At 35.5% G+C, this 19,898-nt stretch overlaps 1 pseudogene across 1 annotated transcript; it reads right to left on the bottom strand.

Moving 5' to 3' along the window:
• Positions 1-1,594: 1,594 nt before the first annotated feature.
• On the bottom strand, positions 1,595-2,686 carry LOC309656121 (dynein light chain 1, cytoplasmic pseudogene; annotated as a pseudogene). The gene has a single exon. The product of its transcript is annotated as a dynein light chain 1, cytoplasmic pseudogene (transcript).
• Positions 2,687-19,898: the final 17,212 nt, after the last annotated feature.

Below are 19,898 nucleotides of genomic sequence, written 5' to 3'. Positions count from 1 at the left end.
CAGCTATTATCTTATAATAACTTTTAATGGAGTATAATCTGTAAAAATACTGAATCACAATGCTGTACACCTGAAACTAATATATTATAAATCAACTAAACTTCAATTAAAAAAACAAAAACAAAAACGCTTGTTCCAAAAAAAGAAAAAAGAGAAAGTTAATTGCCTACTAAAACTAAAACATCTGTACTCTTTGGAGGAGTAAAAAGCCAGAGTCTCCACAAAAAAAATTCAATATATAAATAATACAGTTCAAAAATACTTGGCATACAAAACCAGAATTATAAGACTAATTTTCAAGAAAAACGAGTACTTTGAAGGAACTCTCATGACTATGCTCAATGACCATATATATTTTTTACTTATATTAAAAAAGTCATTAAAATACCAAAAATTATTTTAAGCAGGTAGAAAAATAATAAAGCAAACCCAAAGCTATTAGAAGGAAGAAAATTAAGAGTAGAAATCAACACAATAGAAAACAAATAGAGAAAATTTGCAAAGCCAGTTTTTTTTTGAAAATATCAACAAAATAGAGGATGACAAAAACCACAAGGGGCCAAAGAGAAAACAAAACTAAATCCATCCAGAGTCATAGTTACATTAAATATTAATTACTTTCATTTTTATTGAGATATAATTGACATATAACATGTATTAGTTTCAGTTGTATAACATGATTTGGTGTGTGTGTGTATATATATATATATATATACACACATACACACACACACACATATATATTGAAATAGTCACCACAAGTCTAGTTAACATCCTTCACCATACATAGTTACACACTTTTTTCCTTGTGATGAGAACTTTTAAGATCTACTTTCTTAGCAACTTTCAAATATGCAATATAGTATTATTAACTATGGCCACCATGCTGTACATTACATCCCAGTGACATATTTATTTTATAACTGGAAGTTTGTACTTTTGACCATCTTCACCCACTTTGCCCCAACACGCCCAACCCCCCACCTCAGGCAACCACCAATGTGTTCTCTGTATCTATGAGCTTATTATTTATTTATTTATTTTTAGATTCCACATATAAGTGAGATCTCTCTGTCTTGCTTATTTCACTTAGCATAATGCACTCAAGATCTATCCATGTGGTCACAAGTGGCAAGATTTCATTAAATTTTTGTAGCAGAATAATATTCCTTTGTATATATATACATTGTTATCCATTCATCCATGGATGGACATTTAGATTGCTTCCATGTCTTGGCTATTGTAAATAATTCTGCAATAAACACAGAGGAGAGCATCTTTTAAGTTAGTGTTTTGTATTCTTAGAATAAATACCCAGAAGTAGATTTGCTGAATCATGTGGTAATTCTCTCTAAATTTCGAGGAACTTCCATGCTGTTTTTCATAATAGTTGCATAATTTATACTCCTACCAGCAGGGCACAAGAATCCCCTTTTCTCCACATCCTTGCTGACACCAGTCATTCCTTGTCTTTTTTTTTTTTTTTTTTTAAGTTTAAATTCCTGCCGACTTTATTAGAATCACATGGAGGGCTGCCTCAAAAGTTTTCCCTTTTTAAGACCACCTTTAATCTTTAGAGTATACTTTGGCCAAGGCAGGGGAGGGGAAATTAGTCTAGAGCCCAACTTTCTTATTAGCTTATTTCCATTTTACAACCATGGAACTACTATACATTCATCACCACTTGAGGCCTAAGGCCCAGAACACTCTATAGCAGTATCTTTTAACAAAATGAGCACTTAAGGAAAGCATCAGATTAGGAGTAAGAGTTAATTCAGTAGTTTCTCTGCCATGCATTTCTCAACGTGCACTTCTGAGTAGTATTCTTCCATGCATAACAGTAGCAGGATGGGCAAGAATGAAACTCAAGAGTGTTGAATAGGCTAGTCTATTATACCCCACAGAAACTTCAAGGAATCACCCCCACCAAGCTACCCAAGATCAAACAATAGGCCATCTTCAACCCTAGATTATTTGAACAAATCGTTATTAACGCACACTTCTCCAACACATTTATTTCTTTAAAGGAATGGATTTTGAAGAGAAAAAACATGGGGCAGAGAGGTATGCAATAGAAAATAAATACAAATGTAAGCTGTTTTGCTAATTGCTTTATAACCACAACAAACTAGTATAGAGAATGCCCTGTACAAAACAACACAATAAAGATCGAGGTGTTCCCTTAGGCAAGGCTGAAGACTTCAGTCTCTGGTATTTGGAATTTAGACTGCAGTCCTTGTTTTTGGATGGATCACTGGGTGTGTGGCACAGTCCATGCTTTTAACCAGATTTGAACAGGAGAATGGCCACTTGGCCCAGGTAGAAGTAGACGAAGTGTTTGGTTTCATGTGTCACGTAACTACCGAAGTTCCTTCCCACGATGCAGTGCCAGGTGGGGTTGTACTTCTTGTCAAACTCCTTGATATGGGCCGCAATGTCCTTCTCTATATTATACTTCTCCAATGCCTGAGTAGCACACTCCACCGAGTCCTGTTGCATCTCCTCTGACATATCGGCATTTTTGATCATGGCCTTTCGGTCACACATGGTTACCAAAGAGCAGGGGCTGGCCGACTGCAACGGTCTCCTGGGGGATGGTCTGGCGAGGCTCAGACCTGTAGAGATGAGTGGTCCCTACTAAAGCCGTGGTGCATCTATCCCTTGTCTTTTTGATAATAGCCATCCTAACAGGTGAGAGGTGATATCTCATTGTGGTTTTGATTTACATCTACCTGATGATTAGTGATGTTGAACACCTTTTCATGTATCTGTCATCTGTATATTACCCTTGGAAAAATGTCTATTCAGATGCTTTGCACATTTTTTAATCAGATTTTTTTTTCTTTTTTACTATTGAGCTGTATGAGTCCTTTATAAATGTTGAATATTAACCCTTTATCAGATATATGATTTGCACACATTTTCTCCCTGTCATAGGTTGCCTTTCAATTTGTTGATGGTTTCCTTTGCTGTGCAGGTTTATAGTTTGATATAGTCCCACTTATTTATTTTTGCTTTTGTCACTTTGCTTTCATTGTTAAACCAAAAAATCATCGCCAAGGCCAATGTCAAGAAGTTTACCATCTATTTTTTCACCTAGGAGTTTTATGGTTTCAGGTCTTATGTTCAAGTCTTTAATCCATTTTGAGTTTATTTTTGTCTACAGTGTAAGACAGTGGTCTAGTTTCATTCTCTTGCATATGGATGTCCAGTTTTTCAAGCACAATTTATTGAACAGACTGTTCTTTCTGGTATATTATTGGCCTTTTGTCATAAATTAATTGACCATACATGTCTGGTTTTATTTCTGGGCTCTCTACTCTTACTTTGATTTATGTTTCTGTTTTTATGCCAACACCACACTGTTTTGATTACTAAAGCTTTACAATACACTTTGCAATCAGATAGTGTGATACCTCCAGTCTTGTTCTTCTATCTCAAGATTGGTTTGTCTATTTGAGGTTCTTGTGGTTCCATACAAATTTAAAAATTGTTCTGTATTGGTGAAAAATACCATTGAAATTTTTATAGGGATTGCATTGAATCTGTAGATTTCTTTGGGTAGTATACAAATTTGTACCATATTAAGTCTGCCAGTGCATGAGCTTAAAATAGCTTTAAATTTACTTATGTCTTCTTCAATATCTTTTTTCATTAAGGGGCTATAGTTTTCAGAGTACAGGTCTTTCCTCATCTTGGTAAAATTCATTCCTAGGTGTTTCACTCTTTTGGGTGCAACTGTAAATGGGAAAATTTTCTTGATTTCTCCTCCTGATAATTTGATATTAGTGTGTAGAAATGCAACACTTTTTTATATGGCTTTTGTATCCCACAACTTACTGAATTGATTTATTAGTTCTAACAGTTTTTTGGTAGGGTCTTTAGGGTTCTCTATATATCAGATCATGCCATCTGCAAATAGTGACAGTTGTACTTCCTCCTCTCTGATTTTCATGCTTTTTATTTCTTTCTTCCTGCCTAATTGCTCTGAGTAGGATTTCTAGTACTGTGTATAATATAAATGGTGATAGTGGCCACACTTATCTTGTTCCTGATCTTAGAGGAAAAGCTTTTGGCTTGTCATCACTAAATAGCTGTGTACTTATCATATATGACCTTACTTATGTTGAGGTAATTTCTTTTATTCCTAGTTTGTTGAGAATTTTTACCATGAAAGCATGTTTAATTTTGTCAGATGCTTTTTCTGCATCTATTGAAATGATCATATGATTTTTATCTTTAATTTTGTTAATGTGGTGTATCACATTGATTGATTGGTGGATGTCGAACTATCCTTTTATCCGTGGAATAAATCCCACTGGATCATGGTGTATGATCCTTTTAATATATTGTTGAATTCAGTTTGATAATGTTTATCGAGAATTTTTGCATCTGTGTTCATCATGGATATTGGCCTGTAACTTTCATATGGCATACTTCTCTAATTTTGTTATCAGGGTAATGCTGGCCTTATAAAATGCATTTGGAAGTGTTTCTTCCTCTTCAATTATTTGCAAGAGTTTGAGAAGGATTGATTTCTAGTTTCATGCCATTTAGTTGGAAAAAATGCTTGATATGATTTTAATCTTCTTAAATTTATTAAGACTTGTTTTGTGGCCTAACATACAATCTTTCCTAGAGAATAGTCCATATGTGCATGAGAAGACTGTGTATTCTGTTGCTTTTGTATGGAATTTTTTGTATATATATATGTTAATTGGTCTAAAATGTCATTTAAGGTCAATATTTTTCATTGATTTTTTTCCTGGATGATCTATCCACTGTTAAAATTGGGTATTACATTCCCCTACTCTTACTGTATTGCTGTCCATTTCTCTGTTTAGGTGTGATAATATTTACTTTATATATGTTGGTGTTAAATTTTGAAAATATTTAAGTAAAATCCTTCAAAGTTTTTCTTACTAAAAATATTTAGGTAGAATCCTACAGTCAGTGATATAGCACTCTGTCATTCTGTATAATGGATGGAATATTCTATGATGTCAATGTGTCATGAATTATTCAACCATTTCTTCTTCTGACATTGTTTATCAAATATTGTACAAAGAATGAGATCATGAGAGCTAAGGGCTTGTATCTTCTCACTTTCAACATTTCTACTATCTTGTTTTGTAATTAACACTTGTTTTTCTCTTGCTACCTTTAGAATCCTCTTTATCTTTAAAATTTGCCATTTTAATTAAAATATGTCTTGGTGTAGGTTGGTTTGGGTTTATCTGGTTTGGAACCCTCTGTGCTTCCTGTATCTGGATATCTGTTTCCTTCTTTAGGTTTGGGAAGTTTTCAGCCATAATTTCTTCAAATACATTTTCAATCTCCTTTTCTCTTTCTTTTCCTTCTGGAATCCTTATTATGGGTAGATTGGCACAGTTTATGTTATCCCATATGTCTTTTATATTGCTTTCATTTTTTTTCATTTGGCTTTCTGTCTGCTGTTCTGATTGGGTGATTTCCATTATTCTGTCTTCCAGATCACTTATTCATTCTTTTGCATTGTTCATCCCGCTATTCATTGCCTTTAGTTCAGCTTTCATCTCTGCAAATAAATTTTCTAATTTTTATTTGTTCCTCCTTATAGTTTCTAGTTCCTTTTTACAGTCATCTGCATTTCTGTTGATAGCCTTTCTTAATTCCTTCAGTATTTTCATTATCTCCTTTTTGAACTCAGTGTCCATTAGACTGAAGAGGTCTGTTTCATTGTTTGCTCTTTTAGGGGAATTCTCTTGCTCTTTTAATTGGGAGTGGTTCCTCTGCTTCTTAATTTTACATATATTTCTCTTGTTCTATGAGTTTAGGAGAAACCATTATCTACTGTGGTCTTAGGGGACTATTTTTATGTGGGAACATCCCTGTGTAGCCTGTGTGGGTTTAAAATCTTTTGGTGCAAAAGCAGTTTTTAGTATGGATGGCTGCCGCCTCTTTCCTCAGTACATGCTGTCCATCCTTTCCCTGATAGGAGATGTGACTGGTGTTGTGGTGACCAGAGCTGCACTGGATATTGAGCGGGGCCTCCTCTTTGCTCTGTGGTTGTCACTGCCCTGTCAGGGACAGGGTCTACTCCCTACTTGTTGGAGTAGAAGCCCCCAGATTTGTTTCTGAGCTGCGCTTCTGAGATATGATGCAAGGTGGGCAGGATTGGAGTGCTCCCACTGGGAGAGGAGCCACTGAGTAGTCCTCTACTGGAGCTGTTCACTGGTGTGTGTGTGCTATGTTGTGTCAACTTGTACCCATTTTGCAGGCTTACAAAGTACACTGTTGTTGGCACTGCCCTTGGCCCCACCTCAACCATGGGAAGGCCAGCAGTTGGCCCTGGTGTCCTCAGACATTGTTTTCACAAGGTCACCAGCCAGGTCCACTGAAGTCAGGTCCCAGGACCGCAGTAGTCGTGCATCTGGACCCACTCTGGGAACTATGGAGGCAGCTCAGACCCTAGCCTGGCCTAGCCCCCATGTGCACATGCCCACAAAGCCCACAGCTGCTAAAGCCAGACCCTTCCCAGCCGCAGCAGCACCTGTTATCTGTTTGGATGTCCCACCTGTGCTGAATTTACAAAGCTGGCTGCGGAGGTGTAAATCTGTGGCTCACACAGCTGCGGGGAGAGATTTCAGCCCTGCTTCCTAAGTCACTTGGCCCCTGGGGATCAGCTGTGGTTTCAGCCCCACCTCTGCATGTGGGCCACCCTCTGGCATCTGTTCCCAGGGCCCACCAAGGTGGCAGTTGGTGCGGGAGCCCGCTGAGGTGGTGGCTGCGGTGCATAAGCCTGCCCAGGTGGGAGCCCACCAAGGCAGCAGCCGGGGTGTGGAGCTAGGGCACGCAAGCATGACAAGGCGATGGCTGGGGTGTGCTCTCCTGGAGCCAGCAGAGGCAAGGCAGGGACAGGCGCATGGAAGAAGAGGCTGCTATGGTGGCCCCACCCTTCACATGCCACTTAACCTTGGTGCTTCGTTTATATGGTGGGCCTGGGCTGCTTCTGTGAACATTCACATTTGTGGTACCACACACTCCACCCCTCAGGCTGTCTCTGCACGGTCAACACCCATCCTCTCCCTGGGTCTGTCCTCTAAACCCCGAGTTCCAGCACCCAGCCTCTCCCCGTACCAGCAGATGTGTCTCTCAGGCCGGGACAAAAATGGTTGTGGCACAGACTGTCTATGTAGAGCTCTCTCTGTTCTGCCTGCCACAAACCACTTGTTGCACTCTCCTCTCAGCCTCTGAAGCTCCCTTTTGGTCCCAGTTGATCTCCCCGCTGGCGAGAGAACTTGCCAGGGTGCAGGAACCTTTCCTCTTTTTCAGCTCCCTCCCAGGTGAAACTACAGAAATGTGTCTCAGGGGAGGAGGAGCTCTGGTTCTTTATGTCTCAGCACAGAAAGAATTCAGAGAGAGGCAAAGTGATAGATAAGAAGTGGTTTTTTAGAATAGGATGCTTGTAAGGTTTACAAGTGGGTGGGCAAGAGGGTGCCATGCCAAGAACTTATTGGGCTACAGTTTTATAATCAAAGGAAAAGTGAGAAGGGGGACAAGACAACCTTCTTCCTTATTCTTAAGTAGACCTCAAGCTTCCATCATCAGTTCCTCTTCCACGTCAGGCAGGGGAGTTTTCTTGCGCTTACATGGTCAAACTGGGACTGTCATGGCACAATGAAAATGAGCAAAAAGGTGGTAACATATACTAAAATATGGTAAATCATCTCAGGTTTCAGCATGTCACCCTTTCCTTATATTTTTGTTTTTAGTGAATGCAGAGGAGTGAGTCCTAGGGATAATTAACTTACTGACCTCGCTGGGCAGGATGTGGGTCTCATTTTACCATTGTTTTATTGTTTTGGGGCATGTCTCATGCTTCTGTTGCATGGTTTTATTGCTAAGCAAGCCTGCTTGGTTTTGTGGGTAAGCAAACCTGCTTTCCTGAGTGATCATTAATTTACAGGGGTATCTGGTACATTTTTCTCTACTTACAATCCCCTAGTGGGAGTAACTATTTAATCACCTACTTTGTCCCTTTACTCTGTCCCTGTCACAGAGGTGCAAGTCCCATCATGCTTCCTCTTTTTTATTTTTTCCTTTTGTCCTACCAGTTATGTGGAGATCTTTCTTGTCCTTTCAGGTGTTTGAAGTCTTCTGCTAGTGTTCAGTAGGTGTTCTGTGAGAATTGTTCCATTTGTAGATGTATTTTTGATGTATTTGTGGGAGGAGGTGAGGTCTATGTCTTTCTACTCCGCCATCTTGATTCTTCTCTCCTACTATCTTGTTTTAAGTGTTTTCTTTGTAACAGTAGAGAACTGCATTTTGTTTACTAATGCAATGTAACTTCTCCCGTTAGTAAGAAAATTCAAACCTTTCACGTCATGAAATGATACACATTAAATTTATTCCTACCATCCTACTATGTGTTTAAAGTTTTTTATTAGTATTGCTTTTACTATTCTTTTACTTTAAAAGTAATGATTGATCAAAATCTTATTGTTCTATTTCCTCTAATTTTTTGAAGTCCCTTATTCCACTGTCATTTGCCTTTGATTTTACTGACCTCATATATAAATTTTTTATATAATAGAAAAATATACTACTCCTTTCACTACTCCTTGACTTTCAGTAATTCCCATTTATATGGAGAATTCAATACATCCATTCAAATCTCTCCTGGCCTCTTAGGAACCAGGGTAAATGGTGGCCTTTAGTAGAGCTTATGTCAACCTTTGCTCACAGCTTCAAAGATCTCTGTAGTCCAACCTCTTCCCAGTATCTTCAGCTTTCTGGTATTTTCTCTGTCTTCTCTGACACTTATCTCTAGGTTCTGACACAGTGCCGTGGGGAGAAAGCCCCATGCATATGCTCCAAGCTGGACTGAAAGACAGTCTAACATCTCACTTTCCCACAGTGGTGATAAGCCTGTGAATCTGTTTGGAAGTGGATAGGAAAAGGCCACATTTGTTTCTCCTCCTTCCCACAACTGAGTAATTGGTTTGACTCTGTGTGTCTATGTGTATATAATTTATATTTATATATGTATACAAACACACATATGGCAATTTGACTATATGTGATAAACATATATAGATATTTGATGGCTTTTAGTTGATAAGAAATTAAATATTAGTCATTTTTCATAAACTGACAAATTAAAATGTCCATGTATAGATATTTAAGTTGATGTTACTCTATGGAAATGCTTGGGTGCACAGTAGATATAACCCTTTTTCATCAATCACTAGTCTACATGTCAGTCTTTATTATGTGTATGATATTATACATTGAGATATGTCTAACCCAATCAAAAGTCTTCCCTTTAAACTCTGGGTTTACTATGTGAAATGAAATGTGCACTTACACTGGTTGCCTAGGAATAATTCTTAAAACATGTTGTTCCTAGGTACAGTATTTCATTATTCATCTGGAGCAAGAGATCAATTTAAGGTGAAGTTAACTTTCTCCATGAATCAAATTTATCACTGGAGAAGGTAGCCAGTATCTTTGTATTTAAAATAAAAAAGAGCTTGGTTTTCCTGTTACTTGAAACTGGTTATCTATATACCATACCTCTATATTTGAGGGTAATCTTTTCTAATTCTATGAATTTAAATTGCATTCAAATTTAAGATTTTGTGATTTTTTTTAAGTTTCCACTTAATTTTGCTAATATGGAAATATAAGAAGCAGGGGATAAAATTAGAGTTGTGATTGTATTGAATGTATTTGTACAGTACATGGCAAGTATAGAGGTAATAAGTAACTATCTCTTTTCTCTAGTTTTGAGGAGATATAAAAATCTTTCTTTAATGTTTGAGTTAGTTCATGTAAGACTAATACATACTTACAATTTTCACAACGAGAAAGGCAAACATGGCAACAGCTAGAACATACCAGAGAACATTCTTTCTTAGAACTACATTATAGTCCATAATAGTTAAAATTTGAAGGGAGAGGAGCTAGACCTAATATTGCTTCCAAAAATTGATTTATATTTTTAAATTACATTTAAAATTTTTAAAATTTATTATTTATTGAGTAACTGTGATGAGCAGTTATGGAGCAAAGCATAACACTTTTCTTCCACTCTTCGGGTATAGACAATTTGATTCAGAGGTCACACACATAAATACCAGATATAGGGCAATTAACTGTACTTGGGATATCCAGTGATGCCTCCACAGAGGAGAATTTTCATTTGGTGTTTAATGATACATATGAGTTTTTCAGGAAGAATTTAAGAAAGATAATTAAAGAAAGCAATTACAAGAAGAGTAAAGTGCATGTATAAATTCATAAAGGAAAGGATATTTGTAATGTTTTTGAAAATGAGAAGTTTAGTGTGATTGCAGTGTATTGTGCCAAGGGTATGTAGTGCAGGCTACAAGTTACATGTAGCTAAACAAATAGGTGACTTACTATAAAGAGAATTTTTACATGCATTTGATGACAAGAGTTCTCCTCAAGCTTCAAATACATATAAATATTTAATAAAATAGAATGTATTTTAAAAATAACAGCCTAATGTAAAACCAAGAAACAGAAGTTGCCAAGTGTCAGGTAGGAATAGAATTAGGTAGACAAAGTGAGAAAATTTAGTAGACTGAACCTATAAAGTTATGGCGCCAGTGAAACTTGGCATACCCTCAGGATCAGAGATAGAATTTTAAAGGAGAAAGAGTTTTAAAGGAGAAAGGGTCTTTCATGCTTGTTTAAAGCTAGTAGGTATTTTTCAGTTATTCCGAGCAAATGAATTCATTTAAAACTAGTTCAGCAATGGGGGAAATACACAGAATCCCGGCAGTAGCAAATAAACACAATCATATAGGGGTGATAAAAATGCCACTAGAACACAGAAACCATAGTGATTCCATAGAAAATTTCTTTCCTTTGAAGAAATTCACATTCAAAAATTACCACATAATGAAGAATACTACTATTAAGAAGAAACACTTTAGAAAAAGCAAGGAGAATAATTCTCACATCAAGAACTAAACATAATAAAATAGTTTGAAAGATAACTTTTTAAACTATATTTAATATCCACAAGAAGAAATAACAGATATAGAAATCAAGGCAGTAACATAAAGTATCAATAAAACATGAAGGAAAAAACAAAAGATCTTGCTGTAAAAGTAGTTATACATATTTTAGGTCTCTTAATTAAGAAAACATAAGCAACAGATAGGTCCAGGGGAAGGGAGAATTAGACCATCAGTAGATAGTTTTGAGAATCACCCAGAATGCAAAACAGATAGGTATGAAAACTATAAAAGAATAGTAAAGAGACATGATGGATAGATTGATGAGAACTGTCACACATTCATTCATTCAATAAATATTTATATCCTATGTGACAGCCTCCGTCCAAAGCACTTGGGATACATCTGTGAACAAAACAGACATAGTCTCATCCTTGTTAAGTTACATCCTAACCAGGTGTGAGAGTGGGAGCCAATTACAGTACCAAATAGGGTGTTCAGGAGAGGACTCATTGAGAAGAGGAAATGTGAAAAAAAATACTGAAAGGACTAAGGGATTTAGTCAAATGGATAGCTATTAGAGCTGTATCCAGGTAAAAAGAAGAACTAGAGCATTCACCCTATGTTAGGAGCATATATAGTATGTCCAAAAAAGAGCAAGGAGGTAGGATTTAAGCTATTGTGAGAAACAGGACTAGGATATGGGTCAGATACCATATGCTGTAAGGAATTATAAGAATTATAAAGGGATTCAGTCATTTATGGAGACATTTGTGGGTCTTGAAAAGCAAAGGAATGAGATCTGAGACCTGATTTATGTTAAAGGATCATTCCAGGTGGTATATTGGGAATGGACCATTGAGGGAAGGAAGGTAGAAGTTTTGAGACCTATTAATAAGGCAATGCCAGAAATTTGATCCAAAAATAGGTAACAGTGAAAATTAGGAGAGATTACATTCGAAGGAAAAATTAAGAGCATTGCAGAGTTAAGAAATGAGTTCTGAGATTGAAGCAGTATACTGAATCATACATCTCTCTCTCTCTCTCTCTCTCTCACACACACACACACACACACACCCCACACACTATAGGGAAATTGAAGAAAACCAATGAAAATGAGAGTAATTAAAAAGCAATCAGAACTTACCTATAAAAATGATAATTAGACTGAAGTGTATTGCTCATTAGCAAAAATAGAATTCAGAAGGCAATTGTATATCTTCAAAGTTAAAAATCATTCCAGCTTCTGGTAATAAAAGAATAGGTTATATCAGACTAAACTTCTCTCTGATAACAACTCCAGATGAAATATTTTAAAAGTCAACTACTTGAAGGCACTGGAGAGCAACTAATGTCTGGCAGAAACTGGAGTGGATTTGACCTTTGAAATAAGGAAACAAAAGAGGTGATAGCTATATTTATGTGGTTTAGAGGGCACTCCTCAGTCCACATGGAGTGGGTCAGCTAACCTCAAGCAGAAAACTCCAGACTTTTTGACTTAAGGCATCAGAGGAAAGAATTTGGGGCTGCCAGAGGGTGGAAATTTAGGATGAAAATACTCAGAAAGGAAGATATTCAGGGAATGGAAGTCCAAAATTGGCATATAAACTCTCCTCAAAATCTTGACAGACTTTTGTAATATGAATGCATGGGTGCCCCCCAAGAGCAGAGGGAAAAGCAAATGAAAATCAGAAAGGCTGAAAAGCTAATTTCAGCTTCAACTTTCAACAAAGACAACTATAATTCTACATTATTGTTTAGAGTTGAACTTTCTTGGTTTGTTTCCTAAAAACAGAAAATTAGCTCTTAAACAAGATTGTGTCAACCAGGAAAGAACCTGTCAAGAGGGATAAAAATAATTATAAAAAAATTATGAAAGCATAGAATGCATATAGCATTTCAGTCAAATGCTACATGTTAAGCAAATATATAAACTTACAGTACTCTGGCATATAATTACAAGCTCTGGCCCAAGTTTTTATCTAGCCAACAAAATGTATTTTCCCTGCCCACAAGCCCTAATAAAACCCATTTTTGTCTTCCTCTTCTGCAAATTCATACCTCTACCTTCCCTTCAAAACGCCATACAAAATTCTTCCATGTGAAAATCTTATTAAATCAATTCCATATAAATCTTTCTATTTCCTCTGGGAAAATGTACAGCTACATAATTTTGGTGTTAAATGTATAATTATCTTTTCCTTTCATGTTTCTTTTGCTATATTTATGTTTCCATATTGGTATGCAGATATATTATGAATTAATTAATGCTTATGAAAGATTTACTTTATCAGAATATAGAAACATAGTAAATTAGGGTCTGTAAAGATGTTGGAGTCTAATAATTGTCAGAAGAATCACAAAATTTAGAGAATAATAATAATTACCATTTATTATTTATATGGTTTTGTTACTGGCTTTTATTTTTATTTACTTTAAATTGGGGTGTAATTGACATTATATCAGTTTCAGTTTATATCATTATATCAATGATTCTATATTTGTATATATTGTGAAATTATCACCATAATAAGTCTAGTAAACATCTGTCACAATATAGCTAACAAATTTTCTTTTCTTGTGATGAGAACTTTTAAGATCTACTCTTTCAGAAACTTTCAAATATGCAACATACTGCTGTTAATTATAGTCACTAGCTGTACAGTACATTCCCATGACTTATTTATCTTATAGCTAGAAGTTCATACCATTTTATACCCTTCACACATTTCACCCACTCCCTGGAAACCACCATTCTGCTCTCTGTATTCGTGAACTTGGTTGTCCTTTTTTTATTTTGTTCTTTTTTAGATTCCACATGTAAGTGAGATCATGTGTATTTGTCTTTCCTTGTCTGATTTATTTCACTTAGCATAATTCCCTCAGGTCCATCCATGTGGTCACAAATGGCAAGATTTCCTTCTTTTCTATGGCTGACCAATATTTCGGGCTGTGTGTGTGTGTGTGTGTGTTTGTGTGTGTATCCATTCAACCACAGATAAACACTAAGATTGCTTCATGTCTTGGCTGTTGTAAATAATGCTGCAATGAACTTGGGGATGCATAAAATTTTTCAAGTTTTCCTTTTCTTCAGATTAAGTACCCAGAAGTGGAATGCTGATTATATGGTAGTTCTATTTTTAATTTTTTGAGGAACTTTCATACTGTTTTCCATAGCAGATACCCCAATTTAAATTGCCACCAACAGTGCACAAGAATTCCCTTTTCTCCACATCCTCACCAACACTTGTTATTTTTTCGTCTTTTTGATATTAGCCACTCTAACAGGTGTGATATGATATCTCATTGTGGTTTTGATTTGCATTTCCTGATGATTAGTCATGTTGAATACCTTTTCATGCACCTCTTGGCTATCTGTATTTCTTCTCTGGAAAAAAATGTCCATTCAGATCCTCTGCCCATAGTTTAATCAGATTTGTTTTTTTTTTTAAATACTGAGTTGTAGAAGTTCTGTATGTATTTTAGATATCAATCCTTTATCAGGCATATGATTTGCAAATGTTTCTCCATTCCATATGTTGCCTTTCATTTTGTTGAGGGCTTCCTTTGCTATGCAGAAGAATTTTAGTTTGATGTAGTCCCACTTGTTTATTTTTGCTTTTGTTTCCTTTGCTTTCGTTGTTGCATCTAAGAAATCATCACCAAGACTAATTTCAAGGAGTTTACCACCAATATTTTCCTCTAGGAGTTTTATGGCTTCAGGTCTTACATTCAAGTATTTAATCATTTAGAGTCAATTTTTGTGTATGGTGTAAGAGAGTCATCTAGATTCATTCTTTTCCATGTGGCTATCCATTTTCCCAGCACAATTTATTGAAGAGACTGTTCTTTCTCCATGGTATATTCTTGGCTTCATTGTCATAAATTAATTGACCCTATGTGTGGATTTATTTCTGTGTTCTCTACTGCGTTATATTGATTTTTCTGTTTGTTTCTATGCCAATACCATACTGTTTTGATTACTAAAGCTTTGCAATACACTTTGAAATCAGGGTGTGTGATACCCCCCAGATATATTCTTCTTTCTCAAGATTGGTTTGGCTATTTGGCTTTTTTTTTCGTGGTTCCCTACAAATTTTTTAAACTGTTTGTTTGTTCTATATCTGTGAAAAATACCATTTAAATTTCAATAGGGATTGCATTGAATCTGTAGATTGCTTTAAAGAGTATTCATATTAACACCTTATTAATTTTTCCATGAGTATGGAATAACTTTCACTTATTTATGTCTTCCTGAATTTCTTTAGTCAACATCTTATAGTTTTCAGAGTACAGGTCTTTTACCACCTCGGTTAAATTTATTCCTAGGTATTTTATTATTTGATATAATTGTGAATGGGATTGTCTTCTTAATTTCTATTTCTGATAGTTTGTTAGAAATGCAACCCTTTTTTTTGTATTGCTTTTGTATCCTGCAACTTAACGGAATTCATTTATCAGTTCTAACAGTTTTTTGGTAGGGTCTTGAGGGTTATCTACATATATCATGCCATCGGCAAGTAGTGACAGTTGTACTTCTTCCTTTCTGATTTTCATGCTTTTTATTTCTTTTTTTTCTGCCTAATTGCTCTGAGTAGGATTTCTAGTACTATGTAGAACAGAAGTAGTAATAGTGGGCACCTTTATCATGTTCCTAATCTTTTTTTTCTTTTTTTACAGTTCTCTTTGCTTTCTCCTTTTTTTACTTGTTCCTAATCTTAAAGGAAAAGCTTTTAACTTGTCACCATTAAGTGTTTAGTTAGCTGTGTGTTTGTCATATATGGCCTTAATTATGTTGAGGTAATTTCTTATATTCTAGTTTGAGAGTTTCTATCATGAAAGGATGTTTAATTTTGTCAGACGATTTTCTGCATCTATTGAGATGATATGATTTTTATCTTTAATTTTGTTAATGTGACGTATCACATTGATTGATCAGTGGATGTTGAACCATGCTTTGGGGTGGATAAAAATTTGCAAATGCAATATCCTTGTTTGATTGACCCCTTTATCATTATGCAATGCCCTTATTTGTGTCTTATTACAGTATTTTTTTAAAAATAAATTTATTTTTATTTTTGGCTGTGTTGGGTCTTTGTTGCTGCATGCAGGCTTTCTCTAGTTGCGGTGAGCGGGGGCTACTCTTTGTTGTGGTGCACGGGCTTCTCATTGGGGTGGCTTCTCTTGTTGCAGAGCATGGGCTCTAGGCGCATGGGCTTCAGTAGTTGTGGCACACAGGCTCGGTAGTTGTGGCGCACGGGCTTAGTTGCTCCGCAGCATGTGGGATCTTCCGAGACCAGGGCTCAAACCCATGTCTCCTGCATTGGCAGGCAGATTCTTAACCACTGTGCCACCAGGGAAGCCCCCAGTATTTGTTTTATAGTCTATTTTGTCTGATATAAATATAGCCACCCCAGCTTTCTTTGTTTTCCACTTGCATGGAATATCTTTCCCATAGATTCACTTTGTTTGCATGTGTCCTTACAGCTGAAATAAGTCTCTTGTAGGCAGCATATAGATGGGTTTCAGTTTTTTATCCATTTAGCTACTCTATGTCTTTTGATTGGACAGTTTAGTCCATTTACATTTAATTATTGATAAGTATGTATATGCTGCTATTTTGTTAATTGTTTTGTGGTTGTTTTGTAGTTCTTCTGTTTCTTTCTCTTTTTTTGCTGTTTTCCTTTATGGGTTGATGATTTTCTGTGTTGGTATGCTTAAATTCCTTTCTCTTTATTTTTTCATGTCTACATTATGTTTTTACTTTACAGATACCATGAGGCTTACATATAACCACTTATATTTATAACAGTCTGTTTGGAAATATCATGCCATTCCCTTCATGTCTGTAAAGTTTGTGCTGAAAAATCTGCTGATAGTCTTATGGGAGTTTCCTTGTACAGAACAAGGTGTTTTTCTCTTGTTGCTTTTAAGACTCTCTCCTTATCTTTAACTTTTGCATTTTAATATGATATGTTTTGTTGTGGGTCTTTGGGTTCATCTTATTTGGACTGTCTGGGGCTCTCAGATTTTGAATGCCTATTTTTTTGCTCAAGTTAGGAAAGTTGTCAGCCATTATTTCCTGTAATAACTTTATGCCCCTTTTCTTTCTTCTCCTTTTGGGAGCCCTATAATGCAAATGCTCCTCCAGTTGATGTCTTAAATCACTTAAGCTCTCTCTACTTTTTAAAATGATTTTAAATGATAAAAGGATATTCTGACTCCAAGTTCCACTTTCCCATCTTTAACAGAATGGATGAGTCCTTGCATGAATCCTTTAAGAACTGTTTCTTGGTTTGGTTTATCCTTGTGAGGCTTGTGGACGAAAGCAATGCTGGCATTAAAAGTTAGATGTTGGGGACTTGTTTTTCAGGTGCAAGTTTTAAAATCTGTGGTGTCTGATGTGGGGTTCCTTCACTCATCAGGATGAAACTCTGGATTTTTAATTACTTCCTGATTGCTGGTTGCCATGCTGGAGGTGGGGTTTAAGGCAGGATTATGTATCAGCCCGTCCCACCCACTTCAATGATTTTTTTTCTTTTTGGTCCAATGTGTAGGAGTTGCCCAGCTAGTTTTTGTATTTTTCCAGAGGAAATTGTTTCAAATGAGCTGTAGATATTGTGCATCCAGTAGGGAAGGCGAGTTCAGGATCTTCCTACTTCACATCTTGAAACAACCTCATTATTATGTTTTAATCTCTGTATTGGTTGATGTTAATAAGGATTAGCTTATCAACCTTGTAAGATATGTACTAATATTAGCCCCTTGTATATATGATAAAACTGAAGCAAAGAGAGGCTGAATAATTTATCTAGGACCACAAAGAAAGAATGAGAGCCAGTCTACTTAGTTCTATGACCTGCCTTCTTCATAACTGGTCTATACTCTTTCTAAAATTTTAGAAATTGGAAATTCAAACCCCTGATTATTGAATCTGAAGTACAGGAGGGTTATATGACTTTACGTAGATCTTTTGTGGAAAACCATTCAATCTTCTTCAATTTTTCATGTTTCTTTGTTATTACTATGACAACAGTATCTCTTCTTCTTAGCTGTAGAGTAGGAAAAAGCTTGTAGGTAGGAAAAAAGATAAAAACTTGGGGGATAAAAATTAAACTTAGTTGCAATCACCAATTCTCCTGTGTAATATTATTTTATATTTGTATACCATTCACATACTTGGCAAAAATAGGAAAAAAATATTTGAATACAAACATGAATGTGTGAAAAAAATATTTCAAGTAAACAACATAACCAAACTGAAGGTAAAGAAAAATAAATAAGAACAATTCAATTAACTATAGAGAAATATCTGGACAACAGGCCCTTTGGCTAAAGCCAAAAAGCACTTTAAACAAATAGTGACTCTAATTAATAGGCTTTTTTTTACTCTCCCTCTTTTTTCTCAGTAGTATGGGATAGCAATTCAGAAAATACTTTTTATGCACTTTAGGAATGAACAAATAAATAAAATATCATGTGTAATGGGTACCAGTTTTATACTACTGGAGAAAAGAATACAAATACAGATACAAGTAAGAACTGAAAGAACACAGCAGTGTTTAACTGGAAATTGGAAATATCAGCATGAATCTCAAAAAGATAAATATGTTATATATGTATATGTTCTGTATTCTGAGAGGGTCTAGAAGCAATGACATCCAGTAGCAATGAGTACATAAAGTGTTCAAAAACATTTGTTTCTAAATAGCAACCTCCACTAAAATGATCTCAGCTCCTTGAAGAAATGACTGACTCCAGCTCTGGGAACAGAAAGATTAAGAGGATCCTGGCATACTTTGCTGTACTACAAAGTAACAAAACACTTAAATAATGATAAGGGTATGTTAATAGGACACCAATGCCACTTTAAACAGGTAACTGGCCAAATATGAGATAGCTTGAGCAACAAAATTACAAACGTTAATAATATACTCTAGCTTATATAATAAAATTAGAATACATGAGTCTATAAAAATATTAATTAATCATCAATAATGGTAAAGGGAAACCTCCTCCTAACAGTAGAAAATCAACTAAGAAATGTAGAAAGAGTAATGCCATTTTCAAACATCATCATCATTATAAATTATATAAGAATAGGCCATGGATGCAATAATTAGTGGGTAAATGTTGAAGGCTAACAGGATATTATGTAGTCTTAAAATAGCTCCTCAAAATTTCTTATACTTATTAATAACAAAGAGTAAAAATCATCAGTGAAGGAAATTGGCAGGTATGACCTTAAGCAAATGATCAAATTCAATGTCAGTGATAATGAGATTATATGATAGCAAGTGACTTCTTCTTTTAAATTTAATTTTTATTTTATATTGGAGTAGAGTTGATTTACAATGTTATGTTAGTATCAGGAGTACAGCTAAGTGGTTCAGTTATACATATATCCATTCTTTTCCAGATTCTTTTCCCATATAGGTTATTAAAGAATATTGAGTAGAGTTCCCTGTTCTATACAGTAGGCCCTTGTCGATTATCTATTTTATATATAGTAGTGTGTATATGTTAATTCCAAACTCCTAATTTGTTCTTCCCCCCAACAATTCCCCTTTGGTAAAAATAAGTTTGTTTTTGAAGTCTGTGAGTCCGTTTCTGTTTTATAAATAAGTACATTTATATCATTTTTAAAAATTCCACATATAAGTGATATCATATGATATTTGCCTTTCTCTGTCTGACTTACTTCACATAGTATGATAATCTCTAGGCCCATCCATGTTGCTGCAAATGGCATTATTTCATTCTTTTTTGTGGCTGTGTAATATTCCATTTTACATATGTACCACTTCTTCTTTATCCATTCCTCTGTTGATGGACATTTAGGTTGCTTCCATGTCTTGGCTATTGTAAATAGTGCTTCAATGAACATTGGGGTGCATGTATCTTTTCGAATTATGGTTTTCTTCCAGA

Source organism: Balaenoptera physalus (assembly GCF_965194825.1).
Source record: "Balaenoptera physalus genome assembly, chromosome: 2".
In the NCBI taxonomy this organism is placed as follows: Eukaryota; Metazoa; Chordata; class Mammalia; order Artiodactyla; family Balaenopteridae; genus Balaenoptera; species Balaenoptera physalus.
Note: the sequence above shows the minus strand (reverse complement) of the source record. Positions and strands in the feature narration are given on the sequence as shown.